Raw genomic sequence first — 15,000 nt, 5'->3', positions numbered from 1 at the left:
AGAAAATGACTGCCAAGCAGGTTCTCTGCAGCATCCTCTAGGAAACATCATGGGGGTTGGTCTTTGTGAGGTGACTACAAACTCCCAAGTATTTGTGGGAGGACAAATGGCTTTGGTTTCTCTACCTGCTCCATCGTGACTAGTTAGAACAGATGAAAGGTGTTTCTGTTCCAGCCCACTGGGTAAAAACCTGTGTTTGGCAACCAGAAAATGAATTCATATGTCAGCAGGTTTTCCAGAAAGATGCCTCTGCAAGCTCAGCTGAGGAAGAAGTTGTATGGCCATAAAGACTTGGAGGAAAATAGGGAGGCAGCCCTAGGAAAGTACCCATGTCTACCCAGAGACTTTCAGGACTAGGAAGGACTATCCAAAGTCATCTTTCCTCCCACCCCCAGCCTCTGGAAATTCTGAAAGAAAAGTTGTTTGCCATTTAAAGAAACATTTCTTCCCTGAGAGGAAATAACTGTTAGGTTTCCCACCCCAGTATCCCTAAAAGGACTGGAGTCATGCTGGCTTCCATTTCTTCTTAGATTGTAGCCTTTCTTGTACTCTCCCATTCACTCCATTTTCTCTCAACTTTTGTCTTTTGCCAGAGATGTTGAGGGGCTTCTCCAACCAACTAGACTCCACAGCCAGAAACCCATCTTTCACAGAACCAGTGGGCATTTGATAATGAATTTCAGGGAATAGGCAGAGGAGTCTAATCTATATGTCTCAAAATCACATCTATCCATGTAACCATTCAGCAATTTAGAAAATATTAGGCACCTACTATGTGCCAGGTACGAAACTAGATGGTGGAGATACATTATTGAACAAGAGAGGCATAGTCAATACTCTTAAGGGATTTACAGCTAAATAATCACATAAATGAATATGTAACTACAGATTATGATGGGTCTCATGAAGGTCATGAACAGGTTGCAATAATAGGGAAAACCAAGGCAGAGTTATCAGGGAACACCTTTGTGAGGAGGTGATATTTAAGTAGATCCCTGAAGAATGAAAGATCAGCCACATGAAGAAAGAGGTTTCCAGGACAAAAGGAATGCCAAGTGAGAAGGCCCTGAGATGGTAGAAAATTTGATGTGTTCAGAACCTAAAAGGAGGCCAGTGGGGCTAGATTGTTCTAGACAAGCAAAAAAGTAGCATAAGAGGGGTATGGCAAGGAGAGGCCATGGATAAGGAGTTTGGATGTTTATTCACTTGGGAAAGGTCCACAGGGTTTTAAGCAGGAGTTTTAGAATCTGATTTAGACTTTTGCAATTTCTAAAGAGACCCAATTTAGAACAGAGCAGCAGTGGCTACAGACAGACCAGAAAGGAGTCTAATGCAGCAATTCTCGGGAGAGATGATGGTGGCTTGGAGATGGAGAGTGTTGATCAAATTCCGAGGAACATCTGTGAAGACTTATGGAGAGATCAGATGTAGGGAGGGGGTTCTGGTGAGGGAAAGGAAGAGACAGGACTCAAGAAAAACTCTGAGGTTTCTGGCTTGAGTTATTGAACAAATGATGGTGCCATGTATTCAGATGAGGGAGACTTATGGAAGCCTAAGCTTGATGGGAAAAAAATCAAGAGTTCAGTTTTGGACATGTTAAGTTTGAGATACCTGTGAGACATAAAAGTGGAGATGTCAGAATAGATAGTTGGAATATAGGAGCAACAGAAGAGGTGTAGGTAGAATGCAGATCTGGGAGTTGTTTGCATGTACATTATATGTAAAGCCAAAGGAGTGAAACTTCTGGTCAAGATGGTGGCATAGGTAAACACAGCTCACCTTCTTGCACAACCACATCAAAATTACAACTGAATTATAGAACAACCATCACTCAGAACTGTCAGAAATCAAGTTGAATGGAAGTCTGACAACAACAGAATTAAAGAAATCATATCCATCCAGACTGGTAGGAGGGGCAGAGATATGCATAAGGCTGGTCCCACATCCAAGTGTGGTGGATAAAAACTCATGAGGGATATCTCAGGACAAAGGAGTCCCAGCCTCACACCAGGCCTCAGAACCAAGGGTTCCAGTACCAGGAAGGTAAGTCCCTATAACTTCTCATTGCAAAAGCCAGCAGGGATTGAGTCAGTGGAAGAAATGTCTGGAGTCCCAAGTGGTTCCTCTTAAAGAACCCACACATGACCTTATACAGACTTCCTCCTTCTGAGCTCCAGCACTAGGGTAGCAGTTTGAAAGGTACCAGTGCCATACGGGGAGAAACTGAAGTGTCTAGCATCAGTGCAAGAGGTGGGGGATAGCTTTCTCCCAGACAGAAAAGTAGGCAGAGCCACAGAGCTGTCAAGTGAGTGTCATATCTGAGACTCCATCAACCTGGCTAACACTGTTTTCCCCACTCTGGAGATACCCTGGGGCTCAGTCGCACCCAACTTACAGCTGTTAACAGTGGATTTTCCTTATGAATGGCTGGTCTTGGCTCATGCTTCATAGCTTCCTAAATCCTTTCAAATAAGCAACAGCTGGCCTCAGTGAGTCCAGGCTCCCATACCTCTTGCTAAGTGGCCCCAAGCACAGCACTAAGAGCAGCAGCCTAGATTCAGTTTGGCTTAGCCTGGGAATCTCCAAGCTCAGCACAGGTAGCAGCCATCTCAGATTGCTTTATAGCTAAGGCGGGTGGCCCTAGGCAAATCATAGGTGGGGGCTGACTTTGGCCTGAACCATTCAGGAAACCCCTGGGCCAGTATACCCAGTGGGCAGCTACAGCACACATCAGAGCACCACCATCCTGCCCCTGCACAGCTAATCCTCCCTGGAGGGTGGAGGTTGGTGGTAAGTACTCACAGCCAATCCTTGCAGCTGACTGGCCTGGGTAAATCCCTCCCATTGACCTACCAACAGCAACCCAGGCTCAACACAAGAGGAAGGTATACTCAGCTCACACGAAGCGTACACCCCGATGGGGAGGCATGCCACTGGACCCTACAGGACACCTACTACATTAGGCCACACTACCAAGACACCAAGTCAAAGCAGCTCCACCTAATACATAGAAACAAACATAGGGAGGCTGCAAAATGAGGAAACAAAGAAATGGCCCAAATGAAGGAACAGAACAAAACTCCAGAAAAAGAACTAATGGGGGGAAGTAGAGATGAAGTGGGAGACACACAGAGGTGGTACATACCCACTGGGACTGTGGATGCTAGCACCAGAGAAATTGGGGTGCCAGCAACACCTGGAGAAGGGAGGAGTTGGGCCATGTCAGACCCTGACTTGGATAGTCTCCGGACAGGTAGAAAAAGTGGGGCTGTGTGGTTCACTTGTTAAGAATGGTGGGCAGCTGCTTTGTAAGGAACTCTTCAGCAGCAGTTGGCATGCCCCAAGGGACATTTCAGTCTTCGCTCACCCAGAGTGAGCAGCAGAGGGGAATTGTGCACCCCGCTAGTCATGTTCAGTGCACCCAAAGACAGTAGATGAGCTGAACCTTACACCCCACCTATCTTGCCCTGCACGCACCCAGAGTGAGTGGAGGAGGGGAACCCTGTGCCCCGTTGCTCTGGCACTTGCATGCATAAAGACAGTAACTGAGCTAAACCTTGTATCCTACCTGTCTGGCACTGTGCGCACCCAGAGTGAGTTGGAGGAGAGGAACTGTGCACCCCACAGCTCTGGCATTGCATGCACAAAGACAGTAGTAGGGGGAACCATGCATCCTGCTTGCCTCAGGCTCCCTGCCGGAGATTGACTCACGCTGTGAGCAGCTGAGTGGCTGATTTGAGCCTGGCAGCTCATGGAAGACCTGGGCCGGAGGCCAGAAAACTGTGAATGGTGTGACCCAAACCTGGTCCGCATCCTCTCAGAACCAAAGGAAGGGAGAAAAATGAAGCCCAGCCCCCTCTTCCTGTAGCAGCTAAGAAGACCGGCATTACTCACTGAACAGGTTTAAAGTCAGCAGGAGGCTTATTATTATCTTTTTTTTTCCTTTTGGATCCTTTCTCTTCCCTCCCTTCCCTTTTTTTCTTTTCTTTTATTCTTCATCCAAGTGAGACAATAAGACACAAGTTACAAAGCGTCCAGAGACAGATCAAAAAGGGGGAGCACAAGGCTGACCCCAAAAACCCAGAAACTGAGACAAATGTCACTTTGCTATCCCACAGAGCTGGCATGTTATTGTGTATGTGTATTATTATTACCGTGCAATTATTTTTTACCATTTTTATTTTATTAGTATTTTTTATTTCTCTTCCCTATGTTTAGCTTTCCTCAATTTATTTCCCTGTTTAATTACATTACTTGACTGTTTTTCCTTATTCTCACTCTGTATTGTATTTTAACTTTCCTTCTTTCACTTCACCCATATTCCAATAACACCCAACACTTGATCGGCTAATTTCTATTCTGTTTATCCAAGTCATTTATTTCTTGTCACATTATTGTTCCACTACTATTGTAAATAATTGTTGTTCCGTACAATAGTACATACTACATAGCAACCCTCCACGATCTTATCCCACTTTACTTTAACCCTGAGCATTAGTATTGTTGTGGTTAACTCTATTCTCTCTCACACTACATCTACTTTCTTTACTTTAATTTCATTATATCTCATCATCTAACCTTTCACAAGCACTCTATTTTCTAGATTCAGCTCACAATCATCCTCCCCTCTACCAAGAGTCTTATCTCTCTTTCACCTTTTATAAAAGGTAGCTAACTGGGTGAAATATCACAGTTAATGCTATACTTATCCAAACAATCTCCTATCTCTTCTCTACTTGCTGGTATTTTAAACCCCATCAAATACTTCCTGTTTTAATCCATTTTGCCTACTCCCTGTCACTGAGCAAATACAAGAATAGGTGAGAGCTGCAAACATCAGTATTCCTGCTGAAAAGAAAAACCACCAATAAAGGAACCACTAAAAAGTACAAACCGAAGTATAATAAGAAAGTCCTACCCTGGCTGGCGTAGCTCAGTGGATTGAGCGTGGGCTGCAAACCAAAGTGTTCCAGGTTCGATTCCCAGCCAGGGTACATGCGTGGGTTACAGGCCATAACCCCCAGCAACCACACATTGATGTTTCTCTCTCTCTCCCTCTCTCTCTCTCTTCCTCCCTTCCCTCTCTAAAAATAAATAAATAAAATCTAAAAAATAAAAATAAAAAAAGAAAGTCCACATAAACAGAAGAAAGGGCAAACCTAGATCATCCAGTCAAAGAGATCAGAGACCTTACCACTGAACCCCAAAGAATTCCTACCATAGAAATTCACCCTACAAAGACAGCTAACAAAGCGAAACATCAGGAAGTACAGAAACAAACAAAGAGTCATCTAAAATGGTCAGACAAAAAATAGAAAATGCAGTTAAAAGGAATGAAAGAGTCCCCACTAAAAGAGCTAAATGAAATGGAAGTAACCAAACTATCAGATATAGAATTCAAATTAATGGATATAAAGATACTCACGGAGCTCACAGACAACTACAAGGAACTGAGTGAGAACTACATCAGCATGAAAAACGAAATACAAACTATAAACAAAATCCAGGAAGAAATTAACAATGAAATATAAGAATAAAAAACACATCAGAAGGAATTATAAGCAGGCTGGATGAAGCAGAGGATCAAATCAGTGAGTTGGAGGACAAGGTAGAAAAAAGTCCCAGATAAAGCAAGAGAAAGAAAAGAGACTCAGAAAGAATGAATAGGTGGTAAGGGAACTTCAAGACAACATGAAATGTAACAATACCCGTGTAATGAGGACATCAGAAGGAGAAGAAGAAGAGCAGGGATAGAACATGTGTTTGAAAAAATAATAATGGAAAACTTCCCTAATTTGATGAGAGAAAAAGTCACACAAATCCAGAAAACACAGACCCAATCAAGAGGACCCAAAGAGGCCCACTTCAAGACACATCATAATTAAAATGGCAAAATTCCAAGATAAAGAGAGGATCTTAAAAACACCAAGGGAGAAAAAGGAAGTAACATACAAGGGAGCCCCAATAAGGCTAACAGCTGATTTCTCAATGTAAATGCTTTAAGCAAGAAGAGAATGGCAAGATGTACTCCAAGTAATGAAAACCAGAGGCCTGCAACCAAGATTACTCTACCCAGAATGGCTCTCAATTAAAATGGAAGGCCAAATAAGGAGCTTCCCAGACAAAAGAATACACCTCCTCCAACCCAGCTCTGCAAGAGATGGTAAAGGGACAGCTTTAAGAAAAGAAAGGGAATGAGAAAGAGAGGAACACAGGTATGAAAAATGGCAATGAATAAGTACCTATCAATAATAGCCTTAAACATAAATGGATTAAATGTTCCAATCACAGGACATAGAGTAGCTGAATGGATAACAAAGCATGACCCACACATATGCTGACTAAAGAGGTCCACCTCGTGACAAAATTACACAGACTGAAAGTGAAAGACTAGACACAAATATTCAAAGCAAACGGACAGGAAAAACAAGCCGTGGTAGCAATACTCATATCAGAAAAAATAGACTTCAAAAAAAGAGTCATAAAAAGACACGGAGAAGGTCACTTCATAATACTCAAGAGAATAATCCACCAAGAAGACATAAACTTTGTAAATATATATGCACCCAACATAGGAGCACCCAGATACATAAAGAAAATCTTGGAGGACTTCAAGAAAGATATTGGCAGCAATACAATTACAGTAGGGAATTTTAACATCCCACTGTCAAAAATGGACAGATCTTCCAAAAAAAAATCAACAAAGATATTGTGGCATTGAAAAATGCCATAGATGAAATGGACTTAACTCATGTATACAGAGCTTTTCATCCCAGAGAAGCAAAATACACATTCTTTTCAAGTGCACATGGAACATTTTCAAAGAGAGACCACATGATAGGACACAAAATAAGCCTCAACAAATTCAAGAAAATTGAACACATAGAAATAGCATTTTCTCGGACCACAAAGGACTGAAATTAGAAACGAACCTCGAGGAAAACAAAACCTAAACACTCAAACTTGTGGAGATTGAATAGCATGCTATTAAACAATGAATGGGTCAAGAAGAGATCAAGGAGGAAATCAAAAAGGTCCTGGAAACAAATTAAAATGAATTTACAATAACCCAAAATTTATGGGACACAGCAAAGGCAGTCCTGAGAGGGAAATTCATAACCATACTGGCCCACCTTAAAAAAATAGAAACATTTCAAATAAACAACCTGACCCTACATCTATAAGAACTTGAGGAACATCAACAAAGACAGCCCAGAGGAAGAAGAAAGAAGGAAATAACCAGGATCAGAGCAGAATTAAATAACATGAGGACTAAAAGCACAATTCTAAGGATCAATGAATCCAGGAGTTAGTTCTCTGACAAGATAATCAAAATTGACAAGTCTTTAACAGACTCATCAAGAAAAAAAGAGAGAGGACCCAAATAAACACAATCATAAATGAAAGAAAAGAGATTACAGGTGATACAACAGAAATACAAAGGATTGTAAGAAATTACTATGAAGAAATGTATGCCAAGAAATTTGAAAACCTAGGTGAAATGGACAAATTTCTAGAAAAATATAATCTTCCAAAACTGAATGAAGAAGAAACAGACAGCCTGAACAGACCAATAACAGCAGATGAAATTAAAGCAGTAATAAAAAATCTCCCAACACACAAAAGCCATGGACCAGATGGTTTCACAGGAGAATTCTACAAAGCATTTAAGGAAGAGCTAACCCCTATCCTTCACAGACTATTCCAAAAAATCGAAAAAGATGGAAGACTCCCAAACTCTTTTTAAGAGGCCAGCATCATCCTAATCCCAAAACCAGATAAAAAGACAAGAAAGGAAGAAAACTACAGGCCAATATCGCTAATGAACATAGACACTAAAATCCTCAGCAAAATATTAGCAACCTGCATTCAGCAATACATTGAAAAAATCATGCACCACAACCAGGTGGGATTAATCCCAGAGATTCAAGGATGGTACAACATTTGCAAATCAATAAACGCAATACATCACATGAACAAAAGCAAAGCCAAAAATCACATGATCGTATTAATATATGCTGAAAAAGCATTTAACAAGGTACAGCACCCTTTTATGATAAAAACACTCAGCAAAGTGGGAACAGAGGGAGCATTCCTCAACATAATAAAGGCTATTTATGAGAGACCTACAGCCAACATCATACTCAAAGGGCAAAAACTAAAATCTTTTCCAGTAACATCAGGAACAAGACAAGGCTGTCCGCTTTCACCACTTCTATTCAACATAGTGTTGGAAGTCCTAGCCACAGCAATCAGACAAGAAAAAGATATAACAGGTATCCAAATTGGAAAAGAGGAAATAATACTGTCATTGTTTGCAGATTACATTACAGTGTACATAGAAAACCATATAGACTCCAGCAAAAAATTACTCGACCTAATAAATGAATTCAGCAAAACAGAGGGACACAAAGTCAATATTCAGAAATCAAAGGCATTTTTGTACACCAACAATGAAATATCAGAAACAGAAATCAGGGAAAAACCCATTTGATATAGCAACAAGAAAAATAAAATACCTAGGAATAAACCAATCTAAGGAGGTAAAAGACCTGGACTCAGAAAAGTACACAACACTGAAGAAAGAAATTAAGGAAGACAACCAGAAATATATACCATGTTCATGGATTGGAAGAAGTAACATCATCAAAATGGCCATACTACCAAAAGCAATTTACAGATTCAATGCAATACCTATTACAGTACCAATGGTATATTTCACAGACATAGAACAAACACTTCAAAAATTTATATGGAACCATAAACGACCCCAAATAGCTACTGCAATTTTGAGAAAGAAGAGTAAAGTAGGAGGGATAACAATACCTGACACTAAACTATACTACAAGACCACTGTAATCAAAACAGCCTGGTAGTGGCATAAAAACAGGCACATGGACCAATGGAACTGAACAGAGAGTCACAAAATAAACCCAAGTCTCTACAGTCAATTAATATTTGGCAAAGGGTGTAACAGCATAAAATGGAGCAAAGATAGCCTCTTCAACAAATGGTGTTGGGAGAACTGGACAGATACATGCAAAAAAATGAGACTCAACCACCAACTTACACTATACACAAAACTAAATTCAAGGTGGATAAAAGATTTAAATATAAGTCTTGACAACATTAAAGTCCTAGGGGAGAACATAGGCAGAAAAATCTCAGATATTCCACGCAGCAATATTTTCACTGATATGTCTTCTAAGGCAAGGGCCATATAATAAGGAAAAAAGAAACAAATGGGATCTCATCAAAATAAAAAGCTTCTGCACACCTAAGGAAAACAGTATTAAAATGAAAAGAGAACCAACTGTATGGGAAAACACATTTGCCAATGATACCTCAGACAAGGGTTTGATCTCCAAAATATATAAAGAATTTACAAGACTCCACTCTAAGAACACAAACAACCCAATAAAAAAATGGGGAAAGGACTTGAACAGATACTTCTCCAAGGAGGACATACAGAGGATCTAGAGACACATGAAACGATACTCAATATCACTAGCCATCAGAGAGATGCAAATTAAAACCACAGTGAGATACCCCTTCACACCAGTCAGAATGCCCATCATAAACAAAGCAACAAACAACAAATTTTGGAGAGGGTGTGAAGAAAAGGGAACCCTAGTACACTGTTGATGGGACTGTAGACTTATGCAACCACTGTGAAAAAACACTATGGAATTTCCTCAGAAAACTAAAAATGGTACTGCCTTTTTTCCTGGCAATTCCACTGCTAGGATTATATCCTAAGAACCCTGAAACACCAATCCAAAAGAACTTATGCACCCCAATGTTCATAGCTGCAATATATACAATAGCCAAGTGCTAGAAGCAACCCAAGTGCCCATCAGTAAATGAATGGATCAAAAAACTATGGTACATTTACACAATGGAATTCTATGCAGCAGAAAGAAAGACGGAGCTCCTACCCTTTGTGACAGCATGGATGGAGCTGGAAAGCATTATGCTAAGTGGAATAAGCCAGGCGACGAAAGACAAATACCATATTATCTCGCCATTAACAGGAACCCAATCAACAAAATGAACAAGCAAGCAAAGTATAGCCAAAGACAGTGAAATTGAGAAGAGGCTGACAGTGACCAGAAGGGAGAGGGGAAGGATAAAGGGGGGAAAGGGTGAAGGGTTTAAAGGAACAATTATAAAGGACATATAGAGAACAATGGGGGGTTGGAATTGAGGGAGGGAGGCGGGGAGGGCTGGGGTGGTGGGGAGGAGTCGTAGGGAAAGGCAAAAATAAATAAAATTAAAAAAAAAGAAAATACTAACAAAATGAAGACAAGCAATCTCCTAGATGCAGAGTTCAAAACACTGGTTATTAGGATGTTCAGTGAACTTAGTGAGAACCTCAAGAGCATAAAAATGGCCCAGTCACAAATGCGGTATACACTAATTGAAATGAACAATTTATGGGGAACCAACAGTAGAGTGGATGAAGCCTAGAATGAAATCAATGATATGGAATATAAGAAGCAAAAAACAATCAATGAAAACAGCAAGAAGGAAAAAAAATTCAAAAAGGAAGGATAGTATAAGGAGCCTCTGGGACAACTTAGCTGTACTGACATTCATGTCATGGGGGTGCTGGAAGGAGAAGAGAGTGAGCAAGAAATTGGAAAACTATTTGAAAAAATAAAGACAGAAACTTCCTTAACTTGGTGACGTAAATGGACATACAAGTACAAGAAGCACAGAGAGTCACAAACAAGATGAACCCTAAGGGGCCCACACCAAGACACATCATAATTTAAATGCCAAAAGTTAAAGATGAAGAGAGAATGTAAAAAGCAGGAAGAGAACAGCAGTTAGCTACTTACAAGGGAGCTCCCACAAGACTGTCAGTTGCTTTCTCAAAAGAAACTTTGCAGGCTAGGAGATCTTGGCAAGAAATATTCAAAGTGATGAAAAGCAAGGATCTACAACCAAGATTGCTCTATCCAGCAAAGCCATCATTTAGAATTAAAGGATTGGTAAAGAACTTCCCTGATTTTTCCCTGATAAGGAAAAGATAAAGGAGTTTGTTATAACTAAACCAGTAATGTAATGTTAAAGGGTCTTCTAGAAGAAGAAGAAGGAGAAGGAGGAAAAGGAGGAGAAGGAGGAGAAGGAGAAGAAGGAGAAGGAGAAGAAGGAGAAGAAGAAGAAGAAGAAGAAGAAGAAGAAGAAGAAGAAGAAGAAGAAGAAGAAGAAGAAGAAGAATATGATCAATAAAATGGTAATAAATACCTATCTACAATTGTATCTAAAAAAAAAAAAAACCAAAATAAACAAGCAGAACAGAACCAGAATAATCGATACAGAGAATGCTTTGATGGTTACCAGAGGGTAATGGGGTCAGGGAGATGGGCGAAAATGGTGAAGAGATTAAGAAGTACAAATGTGCAGTTACAGAATAGTCATAGGGATGTAAAGCCTAGGGAATATAGTATTCCAAAGAACAGAAAACTGTACTTGAACAACAGTAAAATTCAAAAGTATTTAATAAAAAAGAACAAATATGCATGACCCATGGGCATAGACAACATTGTGGGGATTGCCTGAGGGAGTGGGGGTAGCTGGTTGGAGGGAAGCAAAGGGAAAAATTAGAACAACTGTAATAGCATAAACAATAAAATATAGACTCCGGTCAAGATGGAGGCATAGGTAAACACAGCTCGCCTCCTCACACAACCACAGCAAAAATTACAACTAAACTACAAAACAACTATCGTTCAGAATGATCAGAAAATCGAGCTGTATAGAAGACCAACAAGTAAGGAATTAAAGAAGTCACATTCATCCAGATGGGTAGGAGGGGCAAAGATGTGGATATACATAGAGACATGGAAATGTGGAATGGGCGCTTCTCACTCCCACATGTGGTAGATAAAAATCGGGAGAGATACCTCGGGAGTGAGGGGTCCCAACCCCACACCAGACCACCCAGCCCAAAGTTCCAGTGCCAGGAAGATAAGTCCCCATAACTTCTGGCTATAAAAACTAGTGGATTTGGAGCAGCAGAAGAAACTGCAGGATTCTCAGGCATCCCCTCTTAAAAGGTCCTCAAGAGACTTAGGACTTACACAGATCCACTCCCTCTGGTCTTCAGCACCAGGGAATCAGCTGGTAGGACACCAGTGGCATATGGGGAGAAACTGAAGTGTGTGGCATCAGGGAAAGTGCTGGGTGACAGCTTCTTCTCAGGCAAAACTCCAGAGGCCAGGCAGCATCATTGTTCTCTATCTGAATCTTCCCCACACAGAGCCACAGACTGGCAACACCATATCAGGGACTCTATCAATCTGGTTCACACGGGTTGCCCTGTGCTGGTGATTATTTAAGGCTCTGCCCCATCCAACTTACTAGGGCACTTTTCTACAATAGGCCATGCTACTAAGTCAGGAAGTCAAAGCAGCTCTACCTAATACAAAGAAACAAACTCACAGAGGCTGCCAAAATTAGGAAACAAAGAAGTATGGCCCAAATGAAAGAACAGAACAAAACTACAGAAAAAGAACTAAACAAAATGGAGAAAAGCATCTATCAAATGCACAGTTGAAAACACTGGTTTTAGGATGCTCAAGGAACTCATTGGGTTCTTCAACAGCATTAAAAAAAACAGGCAGAAATGAAGATTACACTAAGTGAAATTAAAAAAAATTACAAGGAATCAACTGTAGAGTGGGTGAAGCTGAGAATCAAATCAATGATATGGAACATAAGGAAGAAAAAAAAACATGCTATCAGAACAGTGAGAAGAAAAATGAACCCCCAAAGCCTAGGATAAGCTAAGGAACTTCTGGGACAACTTCAAATATACCAACAATTGAATCATAAGGGTGTCAGAAAGAGAAGAGAAAGAGCAAGAAATTTAAAACTTATTTGAAAAAAAATAATGACAGAAAAATTTCCTAAATTGGTGAAGTAAATAGACATGCAAGTCCAGGAGGCACAGAGAGTCCCAAACAAGATGGACACAAAAAGGACTGCAGCAAGAAATATTGTAATTAAAATGCCAAACGTTAAAGACAGAGAGAATCATAAAAGCAGCAAGAGAAAGGCAGAGAGTTACCCACAAAGGAGTTCCCATTAGACTCAGCTGATCTCTCAAGTTTGCAGGCTTGAAGGGACCGGCAAGAAGTATTCAAAGTGATGAAAACCAAAGACCTACAACCTAGATTACTCTATCCAGCTAAGCTGTCATTTAGAATTGAAGGACAGAAAAAGTGCTTCCCAGATAAGGTCAAGTTAAAGGAGTTCATCATCACCAAGCCATTATTCCATGAAATGTTAAAGGGACTTAAGAAAAAGAATATCAACACTATAAACATTCAAATGACAATAAATTCACAACTATCAACAACTGAATCTAAAACACAAATCAGACCAGAACAGAATTGTAGATATGGAGATCATGTGGAGGATTATCATTTGGAAGGGGGAAAGAGGAGAATCGGGTAAAGGTGAAGGTATTAAGAAGTACAGATTGACAGGTACAGAATAGACAGCGGGATGTTAAGAACAGTATAAGAAATGGAGTAGCCAAAGAACTTACATATTTTGCTCTGTATTATGTGCACTGTTTTGTCCAAATTTTTGAGGGGAATAAAAGGATGTGCATTATACATGGGAATAATGATTACATAGCATGAATATAATCCATGTATGATGCACACAAAAAGATGGGTGTGCATTATACACAAAATACAGTATATGCATAACCTGTGGACATGAACTAATGGGGGAGATTGCCAGAGGGAATGGGGATACTGGGTGGAGGGGGAGAAAGGGGATAAAATTGGGACAACTGTAGTAGCTTAATCAATAAAATATAATTTAAAAAAACAAAATACACCCTGGCTGGTGTGGCTCAGTGTATTGAGTGCTGGCTTGGGAACCAAATGGTTGCTGGTTCGATTCCCAGTTAGGGCACATGTCTCGGTTGCAGGCCAGGTCCCCAGTGGGGCCATGCAAGAGGCAACCACACGTTGATGTTTCTCTCCCTATCCCTCCCTCCTCCTCTCTCTAAAAATAAAACAAAAAATAAAGTTTTAAAAAAGAAGAGATTAGGAAAAAATAGAAAATAATAACAAGTGTTGGCAAAGTGTGGAGAAATCAGAATGCTTGTGGTTGAGAATGTAAAATGGTGCATTACTGTAGAAAACCATACAGTGATTTCTCAAAAAATTAAATGCAGAAATACCATATGATCCAGCAATTCCACTTCTGGGTATGTATCCAAAAGAAGTGAAAGCAGGTACTCAAACAGATATTTGTACATCCATGATCACAGCAACATGAGTCACAAGAGCCAAAAGGTAGAAACAACTGAAGTGTCCATTGACAGATGAATAAAATATTGTACATATATACAGTGGAATATTATTCAAGTTTAAAAAGGGAATTCTGACACATGCTACACAACATGGATGAACCTTGACAGAGTTACACTAAGTAAAGTAAGCAAATCAGAAAAGGCAAATATTGCATGATTCACTTATACAAGGTTCTTAGAATAGTCAAATTGATAGAGACAAAAAAGTAGAATGGTGGTTGCTAGGGACTGGGTGGAGAGGGGGTTGAGGAGTCAGTGTTTAATGGGTACAGAGTTTCAGTTGGGAATGATGAAAAAATTCTGGTGGTTGCACAAAAATGTGAATGTACGTAATGCCACTGGGCTGTATACTTATAACCTGGTTAAAATGGTAAATTTTATGTTACAAATATTTCACCACAATAAAATAAAAATAGCTGGAGTAGAAGAGAAGATCACCTGTGGCTAGGAATTAAAGTTCTCAGTCAGTGTGTGGACTACCCAAGAAATTGTAGATAACAACTAGGAGTGGGGAGCCCAGAATCACAGAGGTGGGTGGCAGGGATGTTTCTCAAAGGAGGGGGACATTTGCAGAACAAAAGGAGTAATGGTATGGAAGGAGGAGGCATGGCAAATGAGAAAGACACCTACCCTACCTAAAGGTCTTAAGATTTGAGAGG

At 40.2% G+C, this 15,000-nt stretch overlaps 1 protein-coding gene across 7 annotated transcripts in view; it reads left to right on the top strand.

The window, feature by feature from the left end:
• FRMPD3 (FERM and PDZ domain containing 3) overlaps nt 1-15,000 on the top strand; it is a 160,847-nt gene that overhangs the window by 60,732 nt on the left and 85,115 nt on the right. The window lies entirely within an intron of this gene.

Source organism: Phyllostomus hastatus, unplaced genomic scaffold (assembly GCF_019186645.2).
Source record: "Phyllostomus hastatus isolate PE091 unplaced genomic scaffold, TTU_PhHast_1.1 phas_scaffold_28, whole genome shotgun sequence".
Classification (NCBI taxonomy): domain Eukaryota; kingdom Metazoa; phylum Chordata; class Mammalia; order Chiroptera; family Phyllostomidae; genus Phyllostomus; species Phyllostomus hastatus.
Note: the sequence above shows the minus strand (reverse complement) of the source record. Positions and strands in the feature narration are given on the sequence as shown.